Below are 8820 nucleotides of genomic sequence, written 5' to 3' on the forward strand. Positions count from 1 at the left end.
TTTTTTAAAAACAATTTAATATATATAATTATTATCAAATTCTTATTAATTTCATAATTAAATTGTCCAATTGTCTTCTTTAATTTTTTTTGGTCAAAATCAATCAACGGTCGATTTGTTCGCATGACGATTAAGCATATCCGTGGGCGTGCAAATTATGACCGTTAGCGCTATAATCGATTAGATTTCTCGTCGCATGGAGTCGAAAGAGGGGAAAGAAGAGGTTGAGTCGGGCTTCTCCTGCGGCCGTTAGGGTTTCTACCTCGTCCACGTAAATCCTTCCCCGCTTCCTCGCCTCCTCCGCTTCTGCCGGTCCTTTTCCAATTTTCGGGGTTCCTCCCTCCCCCTCGATTCGTTGCGAGGGGATGAGCATCGGGGGCAAGGCACCCAATCCCGCTTCCAGTTCCCTGGTTAGTTATTTTATCCGATACAAGAAATCTTGCTTCGTGCTGTGGAATTTGGGCTTTTTTGTTCGATGCCCTAATATTGTGTTTGGCAGGTTATTGTAGTGAATCTCATAATTGCACGCTTATTGACTATCTTGAAGCACTTTGTCTGATTTCGTTTTGGTTTAGTTTCCTTTTCTTGGTTTGTACTGGGTACTCACGCCATTGTGCAAACATTCACTTTGTTTTATTACTTCTATACCTTTGAAATTCATGTTATTTTCTGCAAGTTAATGTAACTTTTGTTTTACCCAGTAACCTTTGCAATACTCAATCTGTGAGTATTTTGTTTTATCCAGTATTCCATTTTTTATAATCATCTTATTGCAACTGTAGATTTAGGAAGTACAATTCATAGAATTGTATGTTTTTAATCTGGTTATTTTTTTTTATTTCTCCTACTTGATAGGGTGCTGCTAAAGTTTCTATTGATAATAAGCTATTATGGACGCATAGCTATGCCTCTTGAATTCAACTGCTGGAATTTTAGTAGGTATGTAGGTCTTTTCCTTTTTCTTTTATTATTATTTGGACTTAATGTTAGATTTAACCTTGACTAATACTATACTCTATGATGTTAATTTATTCATGTTAGATTTGACATGAAGAGCTGTTAAACTCTTATTGATTTTTCATTAAGTTTTGGTGGATTGGAAATCTTGTGCTATGCTTAATGGCACGGTCGATATGTACCATTTTGGTAAATTATTAAAATCGATACATATCAGCATGGGTGATCTGTCATGCATTGTCAATCCAGATTAGTACCATCCTGTGTTGCCATATTTTGGCATGCTTTGATCTGTGTCAAGATGAATTCAAGTAATGATTATTATACTTTGTAATTTGTTTCTTTAAAATTCTAATTCAATTCTAATCTAATTGCTATAGTTTGTTTTAAAGTAAACAAGTTATGAAAGAAAATATTAGAGAAGCATTTATGTGAATTCACCTTGAAACACATTGTAGTAAAATAAGTAAAAGATTATTTTTAATTTAACTATGTAACTATTAAATCTTAAAAATCTAAGTGAAAGATAATTAAATGAGTAAAACTCATTTTGATTCATTTTAGCACTTTTTAACATATGTCAAAGTCTGTGATACTGTACAATAAAATTTTAATTCAATGTACTCTCTAATTATTTTTAGAAGCAAATAAATGAAATGAAACAGTATGAAGGAGTGACCTCATTTAAATTCATCTCAACACGCCTTATATTTGTTGTGTTGGCACAGCATAGTGCTGATATTATACTATTCTAGTTTGAGACCCAAACTCAAGCACATAACATTATTTTTAAAAACCTTGGTCTTACCTCCAAAGCTAAGATGTGTTGGGCTAATTTGTCAATTTATGGCTTAACGATCTATGTGATTAAGCCAAAATAAATTGAATTGAGGACCAATGGATTGCACAATAGATAATTAAATAAATGAAACTTAGGAAAAAGAGTAGGAAAATGTTTGCAGAGTGTGTCAGCACAATACATCTTTGAAGTTGTACCATTCTAGTCTTGGACAAATTGTCTGCTCATTACATTCTCATTTAGTTAATATCTATTTTTTTTCTCCCATTTACTCTCTTCCTCCAATAACTTGGCTGATCAATTCTGAAGCCATAACTAACTTTGCCCGATTTCCTTTTGGTTTAGTTTCCTTTTCTTGGTTTGTACTGGGTACTCGCGCCATTTGTGTAAACATTCACTTTGTTTTATTGCTTCTTGACCTTTGAAATTTCACGTTATTTTCTGTGAGTTAATGTAATTTTTGTCACATTTAATTTTACTGGGTTCCCAACATATAGAGTTTTCCTTACTGATGTTTATTGTGGAGTGAAAGCATAGTCTTGAAGTTTCTTGGAATCCCATTTGATAGTTTGATTTGGTATTTCTTCATTAAAGTATTTTAATCCGTCTTTTTGACTAATGTTTTTAATCTCTTGTCCTTCAAAAAATTTCTCAACCATGATAAGACTATCTAGAAACTGTTCTACTGCCAACCTCTGGCCTCAGCACTATGATATCCATCTTGGCAACCTTTTTGAGGCATATACAAGTATTTGTGTATGCCCTATTGTTTTACCTCAAAGTAACCTTGAGAACATTTAAGCGTAGCCAATCTGGTCCCATGCTTTCATGAAAATGGTATATAATAAGCTCTAAAGGCTATTGTAAATCTATGTCAACAGCCTCTTCAATGTGATTGAGAGATTTTAATTTCATTTTACTTTATTGAAGTCAACTCAAAACCCTTGAGTAATGATGCAAAACAACTTGCTGACTTGATAGCTTTGAACTTCTGTTATTGTACTTTGTTATCAACTATGAGGTTATTCCGCATTGGCTTTGTGGATCCTCATGTCTTATAAACCTCAAGAATGACCTCTTCCTTTTCATGTTCCTTTTGGTGAAGTTCCAAAGTGGACAATATGTTGAATCATGAGTTTGGTTGAATGTGCCAAAAATGCATCTTGGTAATAATGTAAAACTTTCTAAAAGTATTTAAGAATGTTGGAAAGAGTTTGGAATGTTTACTTTGAAGATATCCTTACTACGTGCTAATGTCAAATTAAATTAGGTATTTTGCAAACAAAATTTCTGTTTCAGTCGGAAAATGTAGGTGTAAGCTCATACCCTTTATGTTCCTAATGGATGAATTTAATGTTTCTTCATGATTAATTTTTATGTTGAGTAACCAATATTGTAGAAAGGAAGTGGCTATTTCTTCAAATCTAGCAATAATTTGAATTTCCTTTCAAATATGCAAGCATTCATTTTAGTGTTGATTTTTTAAAATTATTTTTGACATTCATAAATCTTCTTGTTGATTTGCTTTCTATATATCAGGATTATTTGGGCAACAAACGGTTGGAACTATCAGGACATGATTTCTTTGCTCTTTGAGGTAAGTTGTTGATGCTAGCTCATTCTGATCATTGTTAATAAATCTAGCAGACTTTTAATATTTCTCTAAATCAATGAACACTCATATATTAGAGATTGTGAACAGGGCATATGGAAGGGCTAGCTGCTCCAGTTATGTGGACTTTATCCATGTAAGTTTTTCATACACACATATAAGCTTGAGTTGATTATGGACATTTCAATTTTGAAGTAATCTTAATTGTTCTTTTGCTTGTTCCATGCATCGATGCATGTTTACATTGAGAAATGAAGGATTGTAGGAAATGGAGCATAGGAGGGATTAAAAGTGAAGAATATGAAAACAAATTTCCCTCTTGGTGTTTACTTGGAAGGATGAAAAAGGGGTAAACATGGAGTCTTGATTTCCACACTTCGCTAAGAAAGGGAGAAAATGGTGTTGGCAGATTATTATCTTATAAACTTCACTTATAATTTTTTCATTATTTGTACATTTTTAGAAATCAATGAATTTCAAGGTTTAATTGATCACTTTTCAGTTATGATTGTCATTTATGAATGGCAGCTAATATGCTCCCATCATTTACCAACTCAATTCCTTCCATTTTTTACCTATTTGAGCAGAATATATGTACTGTAGACTTGATTATCTTTCTTTTTCTTTTTGTTGTAAATGGAAATTCTATTCATCACTTTTTTTTACTCCCTATTTTGTCCCAAGCAAACAGGGCCAAAAAGATTATGCTGGCTGCTTTTGTCCTATTTGATTTGTTGTGAATAGAAACTTTACCTTCACTTTTCTTCCTCCTTTCCCATCTATTTACCACAATTACACAGAGCCTGAAAGCTTAGGTTGTGTCATGTTTCCATATTTGATTTGGGTAAAAAAATCTAGGTTTGTGTTTTAGTTCTCCCACGTTCATGGCTTGTTTTTTTTATTCTTTACTTGTATCTTCTGAATTAGGATAGCTAGTTGCAATTTCATCTTATACTAGCTCCCTTAAGTTAAATGAAGAATATCCAATTATGAAATGGCAATTATGTTATCTTTTTAATTTCGAGTATTATTTTGTGAATAAAATCCATTTAGCTTTTCTATATGTTTTGCATATTTATTTTGGAAGTGACTAAAGTCTTAGGTGACCAGATTAATAGTTATGTACCTTTCGTTTTTTATTTGTTTTCTTTTCCAAGAATTTGATGTGTTGTGTTCTTGCTTTCTTAATGTTTTCTTCCCAATGCTTGTTCATTGCCCTGAGTTATCTAGATTATTCGTCTGCATTGTGCTTGTTTTATTTTATTTGTTACCTCTACTATATAAGAAATGTATGTATTGTAAGTTCTATAGTTTAAAATCTCGAGTTGTTTAGTCGAATATTCATAGGCGAAATATTTTGTTCTGCTTGCGGATTGGCACTGGCAAAGGCATGCGTCCGGAGGCATCGCTGGGCCACCACGACGTGTCTGGAGGCATCGCCGAGCCAAAATGACATGTTTAGAGGCGTTTTTGGGTTAGCGCGATGCGTCCGTAGGTGTCGTTGGGCCAGTGCGACATGTCGTCTGGAGGCGTCGCGGACCAGTGCGACGTGCCATTTGGAGGTGTCGTTGGGCCAGTGCGACATCAATTATATTATATACATAATTCACAATAGTAAGAGAGTTAGCTTACTCCCAATGTAATGAGTACGATACATTAACCACTTCTCAAGCCTTAACAAAAAACTTAACGACTCCCAATGATTCAATGACCATTTACCAAATAGGATTAGTGCCATTTGAGAAGAGGGAGCCTGAATAGACTTCCCTGGGAACAATAAAGAGGCTATTTTAATGAACAATATTGTACTTAAGATATAACCTTAGTAATAAAGGACCCAAAATATTTTTCCTTTTAAAGTTTTCTTCTCTTTCCTAGTCGATATTGTTATCGCCATCAAACTAGAGTTTATTTCTTGCAGGATTCTTTTCGAGCACTTGGTGTGGGTTATCAAACGTTGGAGAGTTTGCTTTTGGATTTTTGCAAGTGGCAACCGAATAAAGCTCTTTTGCATGCTCTTCTTGACATGCTTGTGCATGAAAAATTTGACTCGGAAGAAACCGCTGTAGTAAAGGTTTGTGAATTTTTTTTTCTGGTTCACTTGAAGTTAACCACTTCAAGCATCAACAATCTTCTTTCCTTAATAAAAAAAAGTGTTTATCTATTGGCATTGCATAGTTATGTTTCCTTCGCTCATGTTTGATGTAGAATGAAGATGTTATTATACTTTTCCTGAATGTGCTGCAGAAGGTTTGCTTATGCCTCTATAATATATTTCTATGCATTATCATGGTAGCTTTACATTTAGGTAAAATTAAAAAAATTCTTCTTGCTAGTGCAGCAATTGTTGTAGCATTATGGCCTGGATGTCTTACATAATATGCTCAAGAATTCCATCACAAATCGAACTGCATGTTTCAGGGCAGGAGTGTTTGGTTTTCTTCTTGATTGGTTGCTTGTAGAAAGTAGAGAGGACATGATTAACGAGTTGTTCAAGTTTGATCTTTTAATTGATCTTATGTGTATTGCACAGAACATAAACAAACTTTTACTAAGCCGAATGCCAAGCTTGTTCACGAACGTTCAGTTCATTTTACCCTAATATCATTTGTGACCAAATAACAACTAGAGATTTGTTGGCACTTGACTTGGTTTACTGGTCACATTTTTGTCATCTAGTTGAAAATTTCTATTTGACATGGTAACTTATAGATTTGCATTGCCCACCTCATCTCAGCTTCTTGATTTATTGTAGGCAACAATTTAATTTAGCTTCAAATAATTGTTATTTTAATTTGGCACGGTTTTATTTGAGACAAAATTTGGTAAGACAGAGATTGTTTTTGTTTTCTACGTCCCTATATGTTTGTGTGGTGAAAAGATTTATGTTTTGTATATATTTGTTCTAAATGATGGTGAAACTATCTTCTTTGTTTTTACTGGATTTGTTGATTTTTGTATGATATTCAAGTCTAGAAATGTGTCTAAATTTATTAATTTCACTGCTTGATATTATGTTGTTATCAACCACTTGTATTTTTTGTTCAATGGGCGCATCAGCTTTGGATGGTTAGTATGTTCATTTTATGAATATTAGAGATTTTATTTTACAATGAATGGGCATAGCTTTTTTGATGTTACATATGGTTTCTTGTATCTATGATTTTGAGCTGAGTGACTTTACATTTAGTTGATTGACAATGTAAGACTTATGCTTCCTTTCGAGCTATGACTTACTCTTAAGTTTAATTTTATGACAACTAATTCAAAAGGTTTAACCTATAAGGTACTGGTAAAGGATAAAAATTATACTTAATACCCTCCTTCATGTATCATTGGGTGGATTGGAGTAACCCAACATGTGGTTTGACTTACATGTCATCTTTTTTATTCAAGACTAGCACAACCTTTTGTTGGGCACCTTAGTTTTTTGATTGGTTGACCTGTTAACCAAAAAGTAGAGCCATTTGAGAAAAAGTTAGTTTGTAATTTTGTATTCTTAAGATTCCCCTTGTGTGGGAGGGCTGATTAAACTGGATTGGTCCAAGTCCAACACTTGGACCCACTAAACTCCACTGAGAGCTTAGTTTTGTTTTCTTTTCATGATTTGCTATAGATTTGTTGCTCTGTTTTAAACCATAAATATGACATTTATACCTTAAGTTTGGTTTGACAATCATTTATTTAATAGCTTGAGATAATGGGAAAAAAAGAATTTATACTCGCCTATTTTTAATAAATAGAACTATTGTTTGGTAATCTTTTGCATGTGACCTATTTTCAGTGTTAATGATTGTATGAATCCATCTCTTGTCTCAAACATCAAAACAAGATCAATATCATAGGTCGTAAAGGCCAAAGATTCTTGACAAGTACATTCAACTAAGTAAATAAGAAAGGAGTCGAGTACATAAAACTTTTTATTCCTCCCTAGTAAAACAACATGATTGAAGGACAGTATATAGACTCGATTGAAGGATGCCTCACACGATGTGAAAGAGTTTCCTTTTGCATCAAACTTTAACAAAGCATTCAATTAGGTTATATGTAAAACTTCAACAACTGTGAGTTTCTACAAATTGTCAACTTCTTTGACTCTCCTATTCTTCCAAAAGATTAGAGTTCTTAATATCTTGCCCTTTTCCTTGAAGAAGAACAGTTCATTAGCTTCACCTCAACAACAAGCGTTAGTATAAACTTCAAATACTTTGCAAAGTAAGTTATTCTAAGTTATGAGGAGGAATATATGCGTCAACTTCCTCATCAATCTGTCATTCATCTAGAAATCCAGAAACAAGATTATGCAAGAAGAGATGGTGTTTAATCTGTGCACCTATTGGATGTTAACAACGAACTTGAAAGGATTAGAGTTGATGGCTTTACCCTAATTGTGACTGAGGAACATTGCCGGTAGTTACAGGGCACTCAGAACAGACTGCAAAATGTGACCTGTCTAGTCACTCTGGACACCGGGAGCATTGGGAGATTTGGGACATCCCTTGCCTGGATCCATCTCTGTATTTACTGGTAAAATATTTTATGCTATGTTGTTTCATGTGTTTTGCTTTGTGATTATGTACTGGATGCATGACATGAAGTTCTGCCATGATCATAGATTATATGATGTTAAACTTGTTTCACTATGTTTATCATCATGATGCAAGGAATTAAATTTTAACTATACAAGCATGTTATTAATTGGAAATGAACTTGTTGGCAAATGCAAGTCTGCACTAATTGATGTAATTTGTTCTTCACTTGGAAATTATGCTGGTTTAGATTGGATCCTTTTGGAAAATCCTTGCAAACTAGTTGTAGAATACCTTAACATGAAGAGAATTTATGTTCTGCTGCTATTATAAGTAATTCTTCTTGCCTTGTTTTCTTTTGACTAGAAGCTATTCTTGGATATATTTTAGATCGTTATTTCAATGCCTATTATGTTTTTGTTTTGCTTGTCGATTCTATACTTTTATGTCGTTTTCTCTAATTCTTGAAGGTTTAATCTCTGTCTTAAAATCTTTTTTTTCTGCAAAATTAACATAATAGTTTCACATATTTCTGGCAGTCCAACAGCCAAAAAAGACAGTCTATTCTATTGCACTATCAACCTGATCCCAAGAAAGTGGCATTTTCTATGCATTACTCACAGCATAGGCAGGGCATTTTCTGGAGGTAGCCAGCTAAGGTGTTACATTGATGGCAATCTTTTATCCTACGAAAAGTGCAGATGGGTTGACTCCGTGAGTGTTTCTTGCTTTCTTGTAAATTGTACCTACTTGTTCTGCAAAATAGGGTTTGGCTTATTGTTAAGTTTGACTGGGTCATCAATTATTTCCAAAACTTAAACCATTAGAAAAGCTCACTATACTTTTATATTCTCAACATCCCTTGTTTGTTTTGAATGGAACTGGACTGATTGTCTCATGCTCTCGCATGTTGAGTTAATTAG

The 8820-nt window shown here is 33.6% G+C and overlaps 1 long non-coding RNA gene across 1 annotated transcript; it reads left to right on the forward strand.

Moving 5' to 3' along the window:
• Window positions 1-228: 228 nt before the first annotated feature.
• Window positions 229-3491, forward strand: LOC141844604 (uncharacterized). Its single transcript, XR_012603148.1, has 4 exons — window positions 229-410; window positions 856-939; window positions 3296-3353; window positions 3459-3491. It is a non-coding gene; the product is annotated as an uncharacterized LOC141844604 (long non-coding RNA).
• Window positions 3492-8820: the final 5329 nt, after the last annotated feature.

This window comes from Curcuma longa, chromosome 13 (assembly GCF_044706935.1).
Source record: "Curcuma longa cultivar G26 ecotype Majalengka, Jawa Barat chromosome 13, ITB_CL_G26_1.1, whole genome shotgun sequence".
In the NCBI taxonomy this organism is placed as follows: Eukaryota; Viridiplantae; Streptophyta; class Magnoliopsida; order Zingiberales; family Zingiberaceae; genus Curcuma; species Curcuma longa.